This window comes from Protopterus annectens, chromosome 5.part1 (genome assembly GCF_019279795.1).
Source record: "Protopterus annectens isolate FY-2018-M chromosome 5.part1, PAN1.0, whole genome shotgun sequence".
Taxonomy (NCBI): Eukaryota; Metazoa; Chordata; order Ceratodontiformes; family Protopteridae; genus Protopterus; species Protopterus annectens.
Window position 1 is genome coordinate 320,326,085 of NC_056736.1, and position 23,183 is coordinate 320,349,267.

Sequence of the window (23,183 nt, forward strand, 5' to 3'; positions counted from 1 at the left end):
TATATATTTTAAATGATATACAATGTGAAAAAATCAAGTATCCATATATCCACTCGTGCAGCGAGGTTCACCATGTATCCACTATTGTAAGGAAGTTCTTTTGCATTACACAGCTTATATCTAAAGGTGTGGTGTCCAGTTCCAGAAATGTAATCAATCCACTGCACTCTGCACTCATTAAGCTGATCATTAAATATAATGCCCCTTTCAATAGAGATTTATCCAAACACTTGCCACATCTGGAACAACCACAATGTTTCCTCAACAAGAAAATCAGTGGCTTAAATCATAAAAAATATGCAGGCCATCTTAAAACCTTATCCCTCTTCTCAGCATTATACAGGTTACTGAGAGATGACCTCTGCCTTGTTTACAGCCCCTTAGCAGACCTTATCCTGTCAGACCTATTACACATTTGCAAGTCCAGTGGTGGCATAAACACACATTCAAGGGATCTCAGTCCTCTTCAGCAGCATAAATATAGCATGTCAGAGGGATAGGTATGCATCACAGAGAATTCTGCTTCATTCAGAACCATCTTCCAGTCCATATAAAACAGTATGTATCTTACTCTATTCAAATGTAATTTGGATGAATGGACAGGTAACCTCAAATTTCCAAGTTTAGCACCCCTGTCCCTCATGGATAGGGGCAATGTGTAAATGTCCCAACACATCCTTGTTTTGTCTGTTTCTGGATTATTTGCACACAATGTAAAAGGGCTAAAACCTACCATGGGAATGTAAGGCTAGGCTACTTAAGATCATTAAGATCATCATAGATCAAAAGCCTGGTAAGTATCTATGAACCTAAAATTTATTGTTAATAGTAACTTACATATGCGCGTGTGTGTGTGTGTGTGTGCGCGTGTGTGCGCGTGTGTGTGCGTGTGTGTGTGTGTGTGTGTGTGTGTGTGTGTGTGTGTGTGTGTGTGTGTGTGTGTGTGTGTGTGTGTGTGTGTGATGTATTTCAGCTGTAGATCATCTGGAAATGATATGATGATTTATTTCAAGAGTGTGTGTTTGTGTTTTCTGTATATCTGTATTTGTTGCATGTAGATGGATAGCATGTGTGTGTGTGTGTGTGTGTGTGTGTGTGTGTGTGTGTGTGTGTGTGTGTGTGTGTGTGTGTGTGTGTGTGTGTGTGTGTGTGTGTGTGTGTGTGTGTGTGTGTGTGTGTGTGTGTGTGTGTGTGCACACATGTGCATTCATGTGTGTGTGTGTGTGTGTGTGTGTGTGTGTGTGTGTGTGTGTGTGTGTGTGTGTGTCTATATCTGCCACTGAACTGCTTAAATATTTCTTGTATTCCCCCAGTTATTTTATTTATGACAGCAGTACAGTATTATGACTGATAGATGACATATATGCAAAGAAAAAATGGTCCAGTGGTACCTGCAGTATAACATAGCAGACCAATAGCAGCATTATACATTACATGAACATGAAAGTGGCAGCATTGATTATGTCTCCAGAGTTAAAATGGTTGAAGCTGTCACCGCATATATTGCCAATGTATCTTTCAAGTGCTGTAACTAGAAAAAAACTGGAGGATTTTAAAGCAGAGTGCAGCTGCCTGTCATTAGAAAGGCTGTGGGGAGATGCAAGGGAGAAATCTTCTCTCTCATGCACTAGTCAGAGCACTGAGAGGATTTCAAATTAATTAGCAAACTGGTTACTGTTTGGAACCAAGGAGCAGTTACAAGAAAGTTATAAGCATTGCCTTGTAGCTGGCTTTGCTGAGCTGGGAACTTGGGGATTCACTGCAGAATTTGGCATCCTCATGTTTTAGAATCTTTTCCCACAGGTACCCCGCAGATTAACAAAATGCAAGAAATGAATCCACTGAATGCCCATATTTGGCTAGTACAGTAACAGCACAGTGTGAGATTGGGTATAATGCATCCGAAACAAAAGTTGCAGTGTTGTAAGCTCACTCAGTTTCCAAATTTCACTTAATTTCCAATTAAACGCAGGCTGTGTTATAGCTCTCATCAGCATTTTGAAACCAAAGTGATAAAGAGGCTCTGCTGATACCTGAATCGATTATTTATTTATTGTTTTTTTTTTTTTTTTTTGTAAAGGAAAGCTACACTAAGCTCAAAGCTGTGATAGCATTAAGGAATGAGTTACAAAAACCCATTTAATAATGTGAACATTGTCCAGGGCAAATGGAAAAGAAATTGCCTGCATTTTTCATGTTTTTAAACAAGTGTCTTAAATGGTCAAGTGAACTACTTTTACCTTATTAACCAAAGTTTGCATATGTCCCTTGTTCTAGAATTACCTTGAATCTCTATACTTGGCATACACATATATTAGCTGTAAATACATATTGTGCTTATCTGTCAGGCCTGCTTTTCTGGTTGGATACCTCTTAATAGAATGTATGCTGCTTTTTCCTAACGTGTTATGGGACTTTGCAGGAAAAGAAATAAGCTATTCCCAGAAACATAAATAAATGGTCTATGCAGTATGAATAATATTACTGGGTGGTTAATATATGGAAAATTTACTTACAAAACTCGTTAGTTACTGAGATGCTATCATTTTAAGAATGCACTTATTTTTTAATGTTTACATTATAAAGGAGATGATTGTTCCAAAACTTTTTCTAGATAGTTTGAACTTGTTATTTTATTTTGTCTTTTCTGCAGTGCGCAACAGTAAAGAAGTCTGTACTACTTGTTAGTTTTTCCCAGGTATGTTTTATTTGGTATGGTGTTCTGCCTTTAAAAGGAAAAAGAACTCTAGCACTTATGATTTGCTTTCATACCCAGATATAGTCAGGAGGTAAAAGTCATGTGTCATTTAATGCAGTACAGGTTTAATGTTAGGCTTTGTTGTTGTTTGGAATTTTGTTATTAGGAGTGCGTAGCATCTTATCGCATAGTAGAGTGGTGTCAGCATTTACCATCATGGAACAGTTACAAGTTAATAGTGATGGCAACAAATTGCCCCAAAGATAAGAGTGGGGAGTCGTGTTTTTCTATCATTAGCATTTTGGGCAAAATAATTCAGGTCCACATGGAAGCTTGTTCACATTTTTACAGCTAGTAAAGTTTATCACTATGAAATGGAAACTGTATGCAGTCCTAGTGAGACAGGTACTGTGACTGTGATGGATATTGTAAGCTACAATATATATAATTTGTGTAGGCATTTAGGACTTATGGTGGGCACTACAGAAGTGGTTACAATGGCTGTTACCAATAATTATTATGGAGCTATTACAATATTCTTCACGAGATGTTGATTGATTCAGTAATTAATTTCTTAAATAGGTTGTAATAAATTGCTCTACAAATCTGTTGGTTTGGCACTAATTTGCAATTAAAGTGTTACCAGGAGGGTATTTGATGTATATTTTAGCAGTAAATCATCTGGAAGTTATATTATGATCCCTTCAGTGTGTGTGTGTGTGTGTGTGTGTGTGTGTGTGTGTGTGTGTGTGTGTGTGTGTGTGTGTGTGTGTGTGTGTGTGTGTGTGCGGGCGCACGCGCGAGTTCATCCATCCGTCTCTCTATTTGTGTTTGTTTAATAATACAAGATTGATCTGCAGAAACTGGTTAATTCAATACTGAGGTTATAGCATGAATGAAGCTTTAAAAATAATACTATAAAAAATAAAAAAATCTACTGCCCTAAAAGATGAATAAATACAAAAGTCAACACCAAAAATGATGCACAAAGGACAGAAAGAAAAGTGATAGAGTAAGAAGAACACAAAAGAAATACAAATAAATAGGACAGTGTAAGAAGTAGACAAAATAGAGAGGAATACAAATAAGAGATACAAATATAAGCATAGAGTGAAAACTAGAGAGGAGCAGAAAAATAGAACAGGAGGGATAAAGCAACAGAAAAGCTGCTGCAAAAGAAATAAAATGTTCCTGATAAAAACACCAAAATACAAAGAAATCTGAACTTTGTTCTTTTCTCTTTCTGCCCTTCTCTATGTCTCTCCCTCTCTGTCTGTCTCTCTCTCTCTCTCCTTTTCTGCTTTTCGCCTCGTAGCACGCCAGGCTAAGCTAAGAGCTGTAATGTCATTAAATTGCAAATGCTTTTTCATTTCCGACACACACTGTTTACTTATCTGGCAAAAACATATGTTGGAAGGAATCCGTTAAATTCTGCCCATTGCCTTGGGTAAAAGTGCAATGGAAACGGACCCAGCGAGCTCCTTCTTTCTTCTTCTTTTAGCACTCCCCCTTATCTACAAGACTGCTCTGCAGCAAACTGGCTAGTTCAATGAAAAATGAAGATACAGCAGGAGATTAGAGAAGAACACTGAGCAAAAATTCCTGGAGAGAGGGTCACTCCATTGCAAATGATTTCACTCTTCTAGATCTGCATAAATTACTATTTTTAAGGCATCTCCAAAGTCTGTATATTTTTCTCACTCTGTCAAACATTTAATTTCACGCCCCATGTTCTGAATATGCTAAAATGCATATCTCTGATGCACCTTTAAGCCAGAAAAACGAATGCAGAATTGAAGATAAAATGATGTGATTTGCACTACAAGCCTATTACTTTTGGTATTTACATATAGTTTACCTCTGCAGTTCTGAGAATGTGTTATAAAAAATACTAGGATTAAATTATATAAATATGTATAAATCTTTGTTTAGAAAATAGATTTTGCAGTGGTGGTGTCAGAAAGTTCCCGACAGCTGCATTAGGAAGCTCTGACGTTGCTGATTCAGGCAATATATTTAGCATACACTTTTCAACACAGAATAACTAGGTACTTCAGTTTCTCTATACAGTAAACAGTCTAGAGTAAAATATTTTTATTGCATTTGTATTTCTAAAGCCCTCAAGCCTTAAAGGGACACTAAGTCTTCTGATAACTTTATCTTTGGGATTAGCCTGCTTCTTGCCTTATATGTGTTGCTTTTGGCTTCTGCACCTTTTGACGTCCTCGATACATATATTTGACATTATTTTCCCCAAAATACATTAGAACTGACCACAGCTTATTAACAGTTTGGCTTCTTTTTCCAGTGATTTGGCCATTCCTGATAAATGAAAATGGTACCTAGCTGTCTATAAACATTTGTGTACAAGTCAGGTATTTTTGGACAAGCTGAGGTAATCACATTTTTGAAAGTAGGCACATGCGGGAACTATGTGAAGTTTCAAGTAACTAAAATAGGGATCAGAATGAGTAGATTTAGGGGATATAAAGGGCAAAGACAGCTTTGCCTTCAAATGCTGTAAAAAGTAACGTGCATTTTTTCCAATTACAATTTAAATACCAGAACCTCTTGTTTTAGCTGTTAAGAGTAATAACTAACAGTGGCCATTAACTTTGCCAGTTCAAAAACTTATGCACTTTGAAAAAAATCAAAATTTTTCAACAAGATGCTAACAAAAGCTAAATGGAATATTTGGAAGTTTAGCTCAGAGGGTTGAGTTGAGGGTATTAGCCTTTAGTGAGCTTTAACCTGAAGTCCAGGGTTTGACACCATCCTTACCACTTACAAACGCTGTGAATCTGACCAAAACACATAGCAGACAGTGTTTTCAGGTTACCCTAAAAAGAAGCACTGTGCCTAATTGGTTTATAGGTTAGCAAATGATATGAATAAAATTTAAAAAAAATGGATGAATGTCTGCAGTTATGGCAGAGATTCTTAATGTTAGACAAGCTCATGCATTGAACTGCACTGTCAGTAAATTTGAGCATATAAAATTAATATGACCTGGACAAATACATAAAATGAAAAGTGCTATAGTACATACACAGAGTCTGCAGAAGGTATACATCAGGAAAAAGTACCCCACTGCCTAAGAGTTTCAAAAAGCAATGGAAACTATCCAGGAATCTACAAAAAGTACTAGTGTGCTAGTAGCTCATGACACACTTGTTCGCATATATTTGCTCGAAAAGGCAACGTGCTGTCACTCAGTAGACTAATCATACCTAACTACTTAGCACTCTCAACCCTACCATGGAAACTATGTGGCTCTACCAGAGTCCTAACTCTAACCCTAAAACTTACATGCAATTCCTAACCTAAGTCCTCACTCACTAACTCTAAAACTCCTCTCTCCACCAAACCTAAAATTCTTGACTGCTACCTAAACCTAAAACTCCACTCTCCTTCCCTAAACCTAAAATTCCCCTGCTTCTTCCTAACCCTAAAACTCCTTTCCCGCTCCCTAAACTTAAAATTCCCTTTCTGCTCCCTAACCCACTTCCTCAACCTAAATTCCTTTCCCAATCACTGTGCTAATCTATACTCCACCCACTCCTTCCCCACAGCTGCCACTTAATCAAACTCAAATAGTATGCTCAGGTAAGGTGCAGTGGCTGCTTGCCCCAGCTCATATTCAAGCACATGTGGCAGCCTGTAGGAGGTACAAGGTGCTTGAGTCCCTGGCTTCAAGACAATGTTCTTCAAGTGCTTGGGTCTTGGAAGAGTGTAGTAGCACCATTGCCAAATGTCTGTTTAAAGGGATTCACTTTGAGCTCCTTTATAAAATTCTTTATTCTCTTGTCTTGAAACATTTGTCACTATTCTTTGCTTGCTTTAATCTTCTACTTGAAATAACTAAAGATAAGGCTGCCACAAACTTGGCTATGAAAGTGCTGCATGCTACAACGTTCTACAACGTTTTATAAATAGTTGCGTCCTAATTGCTTGATACTAATTTTTGTACATGATGAACATCACTGTAATGGTAACAGGTTAGCAAGATGCAGACTAATCCAGCAGGTTAAAACATCTAGACTACCGTAGATTAAAGCCAATTATTTACTACAAAAGTAAACATACAGGCTTTAAACTTCTGTGAAATGTGCAGAGGGGTGTTGTAAGCTGGGTTATATATAGAATGCACCTCAACTCAAGCTGCCATTTTATTTCCACTGGCAGATGAATGTTAAATAACTTGAACAGCTTATTGCAACATTTATAATTTCTCTATAGACACTGTTTGGTGTTCTCATTGGTAATAAAATAAATCCATGTCATATTTCCTCTCAACATGTTTATAAGCCAGTCATTTGTAACCAAAATTTTGTACATAAGAAATTAAAAGATGAAAAAACACTTCACCATCTCCCTCAGATTAGTGTAGAGTATTTAAATAGGTGAGCAGTAAGCAAAGTTTACCTGTAAACCTACAGGCAGAACCCAGAAGAAGACAGACAAATAGCTGTTAGGAAATACATATTGTCTCCAATATGTGCACCACTAGCCTTTTACTCGTATACTATCAAACTACAAGTGCTTATCATTCATTGGCTTATGTCAAAGCACAAGTCATGATGGTGGGTTTGGAGAACACTAACAAGAATTCATTCATGTAAAAACTGTGCCAGGGCAGATGATTAAAGAAATGACTAAGAATGTCATAAAATATTATTTGCCAGTTTTTGCAGGAGACAAAAGTTACTAGCCGAGAGGTATATGCACGAGTGATGAATGTACACTGGCAAATGGGTGAGACAGATTATAAGCTATATCAGAAAAGTACTGGGTAGCTGTAGGAAAACTGCATACCAGGATGCCCTGTTCTCTTTCCTGCATCCTTTCCCAACTGTGTGTGTGTGTGTGTGTGTGTGTGTGTGTGTGTGTGTGTGTGTGTGTGTGTGTGTGTGTGTGTGTGTGTGTGTGTGTGTGTGTGAGCAAGTTCATGCATGGTGTATCTCTGTGTGTGTGAGCATATTTGTGGTGTGTGTGTGTGTGTGTGTGTGTGTGTGTGTGTGTGTGTGTGTGTGTGTGTGTGTGTGTGTGTGTGTGTGTGTGTGTGTGTGTGTGTCTGTGTGCACATCAGCATATGAGCATGATCATGTGCACAGTGTGTATATGTGGGTCTACTTCAGATCATCGATACCCCATATAATCAAAGACCGGATCGTCAAGATGACAATATCGAAAACCCATTTCAGTGAACCACCACAGCAAGGAAGATCTTCCCAGGCTAAGTAACCAATCATCCAAAAATTATCGAAACCTAAACCGCACCATGCCTAACCCACCCAGGTGGGGGGCTATGTCCCCTCCACACACCCCTTACTAAATATGCCAACTACGAGATTGCACTACAATTGGGAAAAGGGTAAAGTTCATTTTGTTGGAAAACAGGCTACTTACCCTGGGAAGATCTTTGTTGCTGCAGTGGTTCACTGAAATGGGTTTTCAATATTGTCGTCTCGACGATCTGGTCTTCAATTATATGCGGTATATATGAATATATATATATATATATATATATATATATATATATATATATATATATATATATATATATATATATATTTGTGTGTGTGTGTATGGTCCCTCTTAACTTGGTTCACTGCTAGTATTGCTGACAGCTTTCTTGTCTGCCAATTTGGTCCACAGGAAAGCCGATTGACAGTGATATGAGATTCCTATAACACTGGGTTTGTGAATATGCCCTTTCCCCTGTGATGTGCCATCTTGGAGTTAGTATATTTAAGTAGCAACCCTAACCAAAACATGTTTTGTACATGCACTGAGATTATGCCTCAGAGCATGTTTTATGTGTGGTTGATGTTGTGACGGCCGTGCCCTGGCCCAGCAATCAAGGAGCCTCAATCCTCACCACTAACACCAGGGAGGTTGTCTCCAAGAAGAGGAGAGGATAACTAATACATACAATAAAGTACAATTTCCCTTAAGTGAACACAGAGATCACAGTCAGTCTGGGGCTGGTTGCTCCCTTGCTCACCAGGTCCCCAGTAAGTCTCCCCACTGGCACAGCTATAGGGTCCAGGTCTCACCCTAGCTGGGCAAGCTAAAACCTCCAGTACCCTCTCAGTCTAACCAGTGCTTCGTGTCCCTGCCCAAGTAGCTGACACAACACACACAGACTTTGAGATAAGCATTCATACAACTTCACAGGCACTCCTGGGAAAGGCTGACACAGATTCTCCAGCTGTGCCCCCTTTACCCAGACCATACGGTAGTAATCCCTGCTACCACCCAGCTAATAATATCAGCTACTAAAAGCCCTTAAATGGGTGTCCAATTATTATTGTGCAATATTATTATCCAATGGTAATGTGACTATTCAGTCTAGGCTTATTGGAAGGGCTTAGACAGTAAACTCTATAAATATATAATGTACTCTAAAGCATAATTTATCTCTACATAAACCAGCCACAGGTAGAAGGTTTTAAAAATATTTAATAATAAATAATTAAAACACAAGACAAAACTACTACACCACAGCGATATCTAAGAGTTCAGAGATCACACAGAAACTTAAAATAATACAGTAGCACAGGTCTGATTTCAAAGAAACATAACTAATTAATCTTTACTAGCTTTAACTAGTCCTACAAGAAAGCACAGTGCTAAAACTTACATGTGAGCTTGGGCAGAGTGCTGAGTTAGATATCCAAGATCAAAATGCTCCCAGTCTCTCACTGAGCAATAGTTTTTAAACACTAACCAACAGCTGTGCTGAGGCCCTCCCAAACTACATCATTCTGACACTTAGATTTTCCCAGTATTTATATTGCTTCATCTTGACACCTGGTCTGAGTTCTCAGGACACAAACTGCATTATTTAGCAATCTAACACCTGCTCAGAAACTTACAACAATAAAAGACATTTCACATGTATACTCTAGCAGAAACTAGAGCAGTAAAGCACCATCCACATGTAAATTCTGGTCATAAACTTTAGCCTTAAAACAACGGGCATGAAACCTTCATCAAGACTCACTGGAGCTGAATTATAACATGAAAGGGTCACAATATGCGTCACTGGGCCAGTAAAGTGCAATGTTGTCACATATTTTGCAGTTCCACATTTCACAGTATTCTTTTACACTCAAGAAAACATGCCTGTAATTTTACATTTATTTACAAATGCCAGAGCTATATATCAAATTCTATTTGACTAGGCTGGCAGCCTTCACCCATCTCTCCCCAATCATCACATCCCCCCCCCCCCCCGGGGAACTCCAGCAAGTTTTTCAAGTGCCCCTTGAGAAACATTGCTTGAGAGTGCCAGGTCTATCTGGGTGTACCTCATCCCATTCCCTGTCTTGAGAGCCCATCTGCATTGGCATTGCTACTCCCACTGCAGTGCTGCACTGACATATCATATGCTTGCATCCCCAGACTCCATCTTAGCAACTTGGCATTTTGCTGACTGGCTCTGTTTAACCATGTTAGAGGGTTGTGATCTGTCATCACAGTGAATTTTCTTCCATACAGATAAGGCTGAAGTTTTTGTAGTGCCCACACTATAGCTAGACATTCCTTTTCTACCGCTGCATAGCATTCCTCCCTGGGTTGGAGCCTATGACTGAGATAAACCACTGGGTGCTCTTCTCCCTCTGAAGAAGTCTGGCTAAGTACAGCCCCCACCCCATAGTCTGAAGCATCCACCTGCGCAACAAATTATTTTCTATAGTCTGGACTGGCTAACACATGGGGGTCCACCCAAAGCTTCCTTAAGCTTCTGAAATGCCTGCTCACATGCTGGGGTCCACACTACCTTATCTGGCCTGTTCTTCCTTGTCAGGTCTGTGAGGGGAGCAGCTATGGTACTATAATTGAGAACAAACTTTCTGTAGTACCCTGCTGTCCCTAAGAATGCCCTCACCTGCTTTTTGGTAACAGGTGCAGGCCATGCCTGAATAGCTTCCTCTTTGGCAGGTTCTGGCCATATCTTACCACTCCCCACTCTATGTCCTTGGTAGGAGACCTCTGCCATACCCACTTGACATTTGCTCGGTGTAATGGTCAACCCTGCCCTCTGTAGTCTGCCCAGCACCTCCCTGACATGCTGAAGGTGCTCTTGCCAAGAATGGCTGTAGATAGCCACATCATCCATGTAAGCAAGGGCAAACTCTCCTGCTCCTGCTAAGATATGATCTACTAGCCTCTGGAAAGTCACTGGGGCATTCTTCATCCCAAAGGACATCTTTGTGAACTCATACAAGTCAAAAGGAGTCACAAAAGCTGACTTCTCTCTAACAATGGGAGTCAAAGGCACCTGCCAGTAACCCTTGGTAAAATCAATGGTTGTAAGATACTTAGCCCCACCCAGCTGCTCTAGGGCCTCATCTGTCCTAGGAATGGGGTAAGCATCTGTCTCTGTGTGACTATTTAATTTCCTGTAATCCACACAGAACCTGGTGCTGCCATCCATCTTTGGCAGCAGTACCACTGGGGAGGCCCAGGGACTGTTGGACTCCTAAATTAGCCCTAGTTTCAACATCTCCTGTACCTCTTCCCTCAGAGTCTGTTTGACTCTCTCAGGCACCCTATAAGGGGCCTGCCTGATAGGCCTTTGGGGTCCTGTATCCACCTGGTGCTTCACCAGGTGGGTGCTACTTGGTTTCCCGGTGAACATGCCCCCAAACCCTGTAACACTGCTCGAATTTCTCGAACCTGAGTAGGAGATAGCTGCTGGGACATTGCTACCCCTTCCACCAAGGTGTCACCCCGAGCCTCACTGAGGAGATCAGTCACATGATCTCTCTCAGATTCCTCCTGCAATCCACTGTAAATGCTCAGCACAAGGGCCTCCCTATCATGGTAAGGTTTAATCATGTTAACATGGTACAATTTGTGCCCCTGCCATCTGCCTAGCACTTCCACCATGTAGTTAACATCACTTACCTTTCTTACTACCTTGTAGGGTCCCTCCCAAGCTGCCTGCAACTTGTGGTGTATGACAAGAATGAGAACCATCACCTGCTTCCCTACAGCATACTCTCTAGCTTGAGCATTCCTGCCATAACACACCTTTTTTTGTTGTTGGGCTTCTGCCAGATTCTCCTGGGCCAAGCCCATGAGTTCCCTGAACTTTGTCCTGAGGTTCAGGACATATGCCACAACAGACTCCTTGTGAGACTCACACTCACCTACCACTCATCTCAAATTAAATCTAGAGGTCCCCTCACCCTATGCCCATACAGCAACTCAAAGGGTGAAAAACCTATGGATTCCTGGGGAACCTCTCTGTAAGCAAACAACAGATGGGGCAAATATTTGTCCCACTCCCTCTTAAACTGATCTGCAAATGCCCATAGCATAGACTTGATTGTAGAGTTTAACCTCTCAACAAGACCATTAGTCTGGGGATGGTAGGGGGTGGTCTTCATGTGCTTCACCCCACAGGACTTCCACAGACAAGCCAGCAGGTCTGACATAAAATTGGCACCTCTGTCAGACAGTATTTCCTTTGGGAAACCTATCCTGCTGAAAATGTCTATCAAAGCATTTGCTACCTTCCCGGCCTCAATGGAGGACAAAGCCACTGCCTCAGTGTATCATGTAGCATAATCTACAATCACTAGGATATACTTTTTCCCTCTGGAACTTGGGGTACTCAGAGGACCCATAATACCCATAGCTACCCTCTGAAATGGCTCCTCAATCACAGGCAAAGGCATCAAAGGAGCTCTCACCTTGTTTCCTGCCTTGCCTACCTTTTGGCACTGCTCACAGGTCCTGCAGTACCCTGTTACATCTCTGGAAATTCCAGGCCAATAGAAGTTTTGCATAAAACGCCTCTTTGTATGTTTTATACCCATATGACCTGCAAAGGGAATATCATGGGCTATGGCTAGAAGCGCCAGATGGTAAGCTCTAGGCACTACCAACTGCTGTAATCTCTCACCTTCCAGCCCTCCCTCAGGGGTCCACTCTCTGTACAGTAACCCTTTGTTCCAGTATATAGATCCCCCCTTTCCTTGAGAATCAGGTGCCTCCCTAGCTACCTTCCTCAGGCCTTGCAATGTAGGGCCTGAGAGCTGAGCCTGTCTCAACTCCCTCCTTGTAACCTTTCCCAGCTCCCCTTCCACAGGAAGTCTGGCATCCTCTGACAGCGATGCCTAACTGTCAGCCTGGGTACTACTACTCACCTCTACCTTTGCAGTTATCCTGTCCAAGGGAACATCAGTACTCACAAGCAGCTGTGGCTCACATTAAGTCTCACTACTACAGCATAGCTCACTCCCTGAAGGAACCACCTCAGCAGTCCTGGCTGCAAGTATGCTGTCTGTCTGGGTCTCCCCAGGCTACCAGACCCACATGCTTGTCTCCTAACCTCACTGCATGTAACTGCATAAGTGGAAGGGTACTGCACTATCCAAATCCTTCCTTCTCAGGACATCTGCAGGATGGTAATTCCATACCCCTGTACTCTCAAGACAACCCACTGTTGGCATTTTGTCTTTCCCACTTACTGGCTCCCTCACCTTTGGTTCCCCACCTTGCCTCCTTGGAGACCTGTATGTCACATGGCCCCACTGGTTGCATTCAAAACATTCAACCCTAGCTCCTGGATGTGTACCTGGACTAGTGGCTTCCCCTGCTACTGTCGGATTCTGTTGGGGCAGTCTGTGGTGTCCATCATGGGTTCCTTTAGACCCATGAGCAGTACTGGGGATCCCTTTCCTGTGCAGGGCTGCCCTGCTTGCTAGGTATAGGCCTCCCTTCTTCCCCAACTCCTCTGAAGTAGACCATTGTCTATCAGCTAACCAGATCTTCATGTCCTCAGGCAAAGCGCTAAGAGCTTGTTCCCTTACCAAAAGGTCTGCCAGCCCTTCCAAAGGGGTGACCTGACATCCACTTACCCAGCTATGAAAATAAGTGCTCAGTTCAGCAACATATTCACATACATTTTCATCTGCCTTGCGTCTATGCTCATGAAACCTTTTCTTATACATTTCAGGTGTTATCTTAAAACATTCTAATAAATGTCTTTTTACAGTAGTATAATCAAAACAGTCAGTGTCATGCATTTTTGCTAAAGAAGTTACAGCTTTACCATGGAGTAAGGGGGTCAGGAACTGTACCCAGAGCCTTTGGTCAACTTCACACTGTTTACATACCCACTTAAACATATGAATGAAGCTATCAAAATGATCCCCCTCTTTAAACTGTGGAAGAAATTTACTGACCTTTTGTGCTTCTGGGGTCCAGTTACTCCCTTCCCCATTACCTCCATGACTCTGACAAAGAGTCAGCATTTCCCTCTCATGCCTCCTCTGCTGTTCATTTTCCTCAGCTTATAGACGCTTCATTTTCTTGGCTGCTTCAAATTCCATACGCCTGGCCTCCAACTCAAGTCTCTTTAGCTCCAGCTGGATTTTTAAGTCCACTGCAGAAAGGTTGAGCTGTCCATTCTCCGAGGATATTGTATCTCCACTGTCAGTCTGATTGTCCTCCAGGCTGCTGTTTTCTGATGCAGCTGTAACCAAGGCTGCAATCAGGTCTGCCTTAGTCTGGTTTCCATGTTCCAGTCCCCTAGCCTGGCACATCTCTGCCAGCTGGCTCCTTGTCAGCTTTTCATACTCCTCTGCTGACATGCTGCCTGCTCACCCTGGCTAACACTAAGCTAACAAAAGAAATAAAACAATTGTAATCTGAACTCTGAGTATACACTGTGTGGCTGTTTTAGAGTACAAAACACTTTTAGAGATCACTGTACATAAGCTACAGGAATTCGCTCTAACCACACCAGTACAAGCCAATTAGTGTGTGAAGTAGATCCCACCACTGCCAAACACTTGTGATGACTGTGCCCTGGACCAGCAATCAAGGAGTCTCAATCCTTACCACTAACATGAGGGAGGTCATCTCCTAGAAGAGAGGAAAGGATAACTAATACACACAGTAAAGTACAATTTCCCTTAAGTGCACACAGAGATCACAGTCAGTCTGGGGCTGGTTGCTCCCTTGCTCACCAGGTCCCCAATAAGACTCCCCACTGGCATAGCTATAGGGTCCAGGTCTTAGCCTAGCTGGGCAAGCTAAAACCTCCAGTACCCTCTCTGTCCAACCAGTGCTTCGTGTCCCTGCCCAAGTAGCTGACACAACACACACACACTTTGAGATAAGTATTTATACAACTTCACAGACACTCCTGGGAAAGGCTGACACAGATTCTCCAGTTGTGCCCCTTTACTCAGACCATAGGGTAGTAATCCCTGCCACCACCCAGCTAATAATATCAACTACTAAAAGCCCTTAAAAGGGTGTCCAATTATTACTGTGCAATATTATTATCCAGTGGTAATGTGACTATTCAGTCTAGGCTTATTGGAAGGGCTTAGACAGTAAATTCTATAAATATATAATGTATTCTAAAGCATAATTTATCTCTACATAAACCAGCCACAGGTAGAAGGTTTTAAAAATATTTAATAATAAATAATTAAAACACAAGACAAAACTACTACAACACAGAGATATCTAAGAGTTCAGAGATCACACAGAGACTTAAAATAATACAGTAGTACAGGTCTGATTTCAAAGAAAAATACCTAATTAAACTAGTCCTGCAATAAATCACAGTGCTAAAACTTACATGTGAGCTTAGGCAGAGTGCTGAGTTAGATATCCAAGATCAAAATGCTCCCAGTCTCTCACTGAACAATAGTTTTTAAACACTAACCAACAGCTCTGCTGAGGCCCTCCCAAATTACATCATTTTGATACTTAGATTTTCCCAGTATTCATATTGCATCATCTTGACACCTGGTCTGAGTTCTCAGGCCACAAACTGCATTATTTAGCAATCTAACACCTGCTCAGAAACTTACAACAATAAAAGACATTTCACATGCATACTCTAGCAGAAACCAGAGCAGTAAAGCACCATCCATATGTAAAGTCTGGTCATAAACTTTAGCCTTAAAACAATGGGCATGAAACCTTCATCCAGACTCACTGGAGCCAAATTCTAACATGAAAGGGTCACAACATGCTTCACTGGGCCAGTAGAGTGCAATGTTGCCACATATTTTGCAGTTCCACATTTCACAGTATTCTTTTGCACTCAAGAAAACATGCCAGTATTTTTAAATTTATTTACAAATGCCAGAATTATATATCAAATTCTGTTTGACTAGGCTGGTAGTCTTTGCCCATTTCTCTCCAATCGTCACAGATGTTTTTTTTTCCAGTCATTTTTTGTCAACTTTTTTCATGTCAGCTTTTTAAAGTTTCAATATTTTTAGGTAGAGCCATATGTTCCGAGGAATTGTGTGCTCTCTGAACTGGAATAAATAATTAGCAGGGCAGTTGGGGTGCAGGGATGGTTGCCACTGCAAAAACATCATGCTTGAAAATGTGCATGCTGCAGGGCTATTCCTAGGAGCAATGCACATCAGTGTGTTAACACTTTGTGTCAACATTAGCGTTGCTGATATTTGTGATGTTCAACAATTGTAGGTAAATACACACAGACACACACACACACACACACACACACACACACACACACACACACACACACACACACACACACACACACACACACACACATACACACACATACACATACACACACACACACACACACACACACACATATATATATATATATATATATATATATATTTGGTGACATTGTGAGGGCTATAGAGGTTGTGTCTTTAAGCACAAAATAAGCAATAAGCAGGCAGAGATGTGACTGGTAACCAGGGTGTAGAAAGACAGAAGCAATATACAGAAGGGTTACTGCTGTTGACAATGACAAATTCTGGTAGGACAGACATAGAAGGAATTTCCACTCCTGGACAGGAACTGCAAGATATCCTTCAGCCTGTACCTGTACAAGTTTGGGAATCCGTCCTTTGGTGTGAACAGAAGGAATAATTTTAGGACAGCCTTTGCTATAGTAGGAAGGAAAGGAATAATAAGAATACAGAAGTGGATTTATGACTGGTTTATAATACATGCTGACTAAAGTTATTTAATTAGTGGTTTCAGTAGGCAACAAAATACATTTTTGGGGTAAAACTTTAGACTGTGACGCTACCCATACTCTACTGGAATAATTTCCTTAAAGCAGTATACACGCAAGAATGTTATTTTCTAAGTATTAATGAGATAATTACTGACTTTGAAAGCTGAGGTCTGCTTTGGTTCTTTTTCTTTTTCAGTAAATGCCTGACTCTTCTGTTCCTTGTGAGAGATCATTTTTGGTGTATTACCCTTATGCCCATATGGAAATCCACATTATGAACCAGAATTTCATGACAGTGAAATATGTTTTTCTTTTATAGACTGGCATCTATCACTATGTGTATCGAGTTGCTACTACTATGGTCCAAATAGAAATGTTGTCAGAGGCTGCTATAACTCTTCAGGACAGATGGACAGAGATGTACCAACCTCTTGCAAATGAGCAACAACTCAGCTCACTGGTAAAATTGTAGGTCACCCTACTGGGGCTCCAAAACCTGGCACTCCATTGAAGAGTCTTGAATTGATGGATGACATTTAAGCCTAAAATGTGTCATTTGAATGATATGCAACCAGAGAAAACTGGCACTAAGGGGAGTGGGCCAAAATGTTAACTGCCTATTGGAGTGCCTTGGAAGGGGTTGATGCACATACTTATCAAAGACTAAAAAACAAATAGTAAAAATGGTTAGTGTTTCATTGGAGCCATAGGCTTTAAAGTTTCTTAAATGGACAGTCATGAAAAAATCACTAATGTCACAAATAGCTGATTTACTCAATTTTTTGCAGTTATAGTTATAACCTGATGTAAATGATAAATGGAAATTTTTACAATACCAGCTGTAAATAAACTTAAGAGGGCACTATCTAATAGCATAGCAAAAAGGGAGTCTCAGTGTGATTTTAAACCTTCTGAAATGCTAGTTATTGCAGCAGAATGCTTTTTATTAATAGAAACGTCAGACTGTACATCTGATTTGTATGCACATAAGATTAAAAGCAAGTCCTCATCTATGATTGTGCTTCTACCAACAAACAGACAAAAAGAAAACATTGCATTCTTAATTAGTTTGCTTTAAATGTTTTATGTCACAACACATAGCCAAATATTGCAGAACTAATGGTAACAGCGTTGTACTTATAAAATCTAGGCATGTTAACACACAGAATGGTAAGCAGTCTGTATCTGAATGTGTGTGCCTGTGGAGTATGAAAGTGATGGATTATACTTGCTACAAGAACTGCTGAATTTGCCTTTTGTCATAGTTAACATGACCAAACTTGTGAAATGTACTATTTTAGTAGAAGGAGAGGAGTTACCATGCACACACACACACACACACACACACACACACACACACACACACACACACACACACACACACACACACACACATGCACGCGTGCATGCATCACTTGCATGGGGGTTCTACAAGCATCTTTTAAGACTAGCGTCACACTCATACTCGAATATGAGTTCAGGCAAGCAGCTGTCACAGCTTAGCTAAACACATTATTTGAGGCTGAAGGAGGTAAGTGTGACAGCTATAGTGAGGGAGTGGGAGGGGATAGCAGTGTAGATTAGAGCAACAGTCAGGGAGGGGGTTTTGGTTTAGGAAGTGAAAGGGGAGATTTTAGTTTTAAGGAGCAGGAAAGGAACTTTAGGGTTAAGGAGCAAGGAGAGAGTCTTAGGGTTAGGAATCAGGTGGGAGATTTTAGATTTACGGACATGGAAGTCAGTTTTAGGGTTAAGAAGCAAAAAGGGTATTTTAGGGTGAGAGTTATGGTTCTGACGATATGGTGTTGGAGAGCTAAGCAGTTAGAGGAGATAGTAAGAGTTAGACTACTTACATTTTTGAGTGACAGTGAGTAAGTGTGTTGTGAGCAAACAGCATGTGAGTACTTGTAGTAGACCCACATGCACACACACACACACACACACACACACACACACACACACACACACACACACACACGTATGTACACAACATACACACAAGCACACATACACAAACACACGCACACACACACATACATCTATGTATGCACACAACACAGACAAGAAGCACATGCACACAAGACACACACACACATATGAATGCAATGTGCAGACACACACACACACACATACACACACACACACATATACACACACACACACACACACACACACACACACACACACACACACACACACACACACACACACACACACACACACACACACACACACACACACACACACACACACACACACACACAACGCATACACACACACACACACACACACACACACACACACACACACACACACACACACACACACACACACACACACACACATAGGCACACAATGCATACACACACACACACACACACACACACACACACACACACACACACTCATACAGTACATGCCCAGTTTATTCAGGATGCAAACTACATGTGCCCTTACATTTTGTACTCAACTCTGATGTCACAACTGAAAGTTAAATAATAGCATAATGAGACTTGTTATATTCATCAAGTGTTGACTTTAGATTCATAGTACTGATTCCACATTTGACATAAAGCATGCGTCAAAGAACGATGTGATATGGGGTTGACCTCGATCCTGTTCTTAATGAAATAAATACATGCAATACATTATGGTCCTCAGTGGTGGTGCTGCCGTAGCGTTGTCGCCTCACAGTATGACGTTGTCCTGTTCGATTCTCAGCTAGAGCATCTTCTGCCAGGAAACATGCGTGAATGGCAACTCGGCACATAAAAATCTACTGCCAATCATTATTGGACCGTTGTTCCGCTGTGGGGACCCCTAACCGGGAAAAGCCGAAAGACACAACAACATTATGGTCCTCTCTATTAATGAAAAAGAAAATGATTTCAAATACATATAAGCTTATCACTGCCATTAGATATCAAAATGAAACACTGTTCTCCAACTACTGGACTAAGCTTAACCTATCAATCTCCCCAACTCAGATTACCTACTCCATTCAAACAACTTCAAAATTTGTTCCCTTTAAAAGCTATATTATACCCATCTAACGATTTTGAACAATGCATACATCACCCCAGCCAAGATTAATAAATTTGACCCATCCTCTTCCCCATTCTGCCAGTACTTCAATAACCAAAAAGCTAACATCTTTCATATTTTCTGGAGTTGCAAAAATGTCTATAAGTTATGGTGTTCACTTTGGGTTCAGCTACAAAAAATGGGATATGAGAAGGCCACCCCTGCCTAGGAATGTAGTATGCTGCATATTCCTCCTTTAGACTTAATGAAATTATAAAATCATATTTTAATCACTGTATTTGCTCTAATTAAACTCAATATCACCCTAAATTTCAAAGACAGAGCTGTAATGACATGGAAAGCATACACACAAATAGCTATAAAATACTTATTAGCCTACAAGTATCTAATGCACTGTCAGAAACACCATCTGCAATTTACTGAATATTGGGACATCATGTTTAATATATTTTTATAATATTATTCCCTAATTTCTGAGAAGACCTTGGGGTTGAGCTTTAGTTTTTTTGTTTCTCTTGCTATACCATGTTGACACGCCTTTACTATACCTCCTTCTTTTCTATCTAGGCTTACAAGTGTATCAGATGCTTCCCCTTTCAATTTTCCTTCATTTTATCATACAGAGTTAAGTATCATGCTTAACATTATGGGCAATTAGCATGCTTGCACATAGTTTATTTCTTCTTAACTGTTGTTTGTTATATTCTGTTTGTTATAATCATATATTGTTTAATATTTCACCCTCATGAATGCTTGAGTGATATGGTTATGTAATTAACAATGTATTTGTTAAAATTATTGTCAATAAAGATTTTTGAAAAAAAAAAAGAAAAAAGAAAGAATGATGTAATAAAATCTGCCTTGATGAACCACATGACTACTATTTAATTCCTGCACCTGTACTTGAATTCCTTTTGCAGGGCCGATACTACAGTGGCATCCTTGAGATGGGATAATAAACTGAAACCCCAAGCTACCTGAGTTGGTGGTATTTCAAGTGGACATTACAAAATTCATAGCATTTATTCAAAAGCATAGAGGTTCAATTCTTTTTAAATGATAAATAAGTCAAAATAATACAAGCATTGCTTTCTTTACATGCAGTAATATTAAAAGCAGGCAGTCTGTGCCACATCTGTATAAAAAGAATGCAGGCTAGACAGAGTATTGTATATACCTATGAGTTATTTCTTAGGATTGTTAGATATGATATTTCACCACTGTGTTGTCTTTCCTTGTTCTAATGTACTTTGTCTTTCATGTACTTGATATTATTTTCTTATATGCTTCTTTTATTACTTATTCATTATCTGATATAATATGCTGGAGAAAAAATGTTTTTTTGCCACACCATGTACATTAAAATATTTCATTTTCTATGTCCCAGCTTCAGGTCTAAGAAGTCATACTATTACCTAGTGCTTTCATACTTTAAAGACATTGATTTATTTTTTCTTCATTGCTTTAATTTCATAGACACTTTCTTTTCTATTTATTGTTTGATTCAATTTATCATAATCACTTTGCCATGTAGTGCATCGCAATTTGTTGGATATCCCACAAATACTTAAGATATCCAAGATCATTTGCTGTCTCTGACTTTTGGAATGTTATATTCTGTACATACACTTTTCCCAAGTGCAAAACTATTTTTTCTTTTATTTAGATCTGTACCTTTTCCAGAACTTTCAGCTCTCCAGTTTATTAAGAAAAGTTTCTTCCCCTTCCATCGCTCACTTTCTTACTGTTTTGTATGTCAAACCTTTCCACAATATGTTAGCCTGTTTCAGCTACAGGTATCATCGTGACTGTAATATATTGTAAATACCACTATTATTGTATAGTCATTGGGCCGGATTCACGAAGGCTTACACGGAGTCTAAGAGTAGTGTAAGACTCCATGTAGCCTTCGTGATCCAGGAACAGCCCAAAGTCCGTAAGAGTTAGTCTAACACGGCTCTTACACGGAGTGGCGTTAAGCTAATCAGCCCACTTGCATCCGAATAGCATGCAAATGAGGCTGATTAGCGATCCAGGAAGCCCAGAACAGCCGTGTAAGAGCCGTTAGCTGCAGAAATGTACTCAGTTGACAACTGAGTGCGTTTCTGCAAACACGCAATGGAGCCATGTCAGCTCCAAATAAAGGGTGCATATGTCATAGGCAGCATGCCAATGGCCAAATATGTGGCCATTGGCAATGCAACCCCATGCAAAAAAATGTAAAATCATAATTTTTTTTTTTCGGCAATTGCCGATGTGTAAACCAAGCAGCCCCACCAAGCGGGCTGCGCTGCAAAACATGAAAGCGAAGGGTTTTAAACCTACAAATGTAGGTTTTATGAATTATATGGAATGTCAATGGAGGGACCAGCATAGGAAAACCAACATGGCCACCGTGTAGTGGTTGCCAAGGGGGGAAGCCAAGTGTAAGAGATGTAACTAAGCATTAGTAGGCAATCTGATGCAAATTAGGGTAAGGATACTGAATACCACTGTCACATAGCAAATGAGCACAGTCTGAGTAGTGTAAGAGTTACAGAAGGGGGAGGAACAGAGTAGGAGATAGGTGACATCACAGGGGGGAATGGTAGAAAGGGATAGAAGTCATTGGGAGGTAGAGTTACATGACAGATGTCAGAGAGACATCAAGGGAGGAGGTGTGCCCCCAGTAAACATGAGAAAGCCAAGAAATGGAAGGTGTACACTGTTGCCTACACCAAAGTTTCTTGCTGGACGTGTATGCGCAGGCGCGGCGCCGTGGTAATAATGGGTGTCTTGGCGTGTAAGGCAGTGTCTTGTAGCGTGTAAGACAGTGTCTTGGCGTGTAAGGCAGACTAAGCATGTGGGGCGTGTTGGGAGCTGTTTAACACTGTTTGCGGCGGGCGTGCACGCGTTTAAAACTGAATAAGCAGATTCTGAACTGTGTAAGTATGTGATAGCGTGTAAGCCACTGTGAGCCTGTTTCTGCTGGTTTGCACGCCCCACCCTGAGGAAACAGCAAGGAAAAAGGAAACAACAGATGTACTAGGAAGTTAGCAGGAATACTGCTGGAGCTAGCAGGTGAAAACAATTAGATGCAGGCAATTACACAGGCAGAATACTAGGCCAGCCCAGCACTTAAAACTCTGCAAACAGCAGTGCAGCATGTTTCTCTCAAGAGACACTGCAAGACAGGAGTTCAGTTATCAGAAGTGAAAACTGAAAAGCTGAACTCAGAGCAGAAATGTTAGGGGCTGCCATAGCTGCCATAATGAGACATAGGCGACTTGCTGAGGGTGGTGACAATGCAGATGGTGCCAGACAACCCGCAGTGAGGAGACGGAGAAGAGTGTACAGGCCCAGGGTCACCTACCACGGGTTACATGAGCTGGAGATAGTAGGCTATAGAGTGGACAGAGACCTCCTGCAGCAAATAGTGGAGCTGTGCAGGCCACGCCTCACACA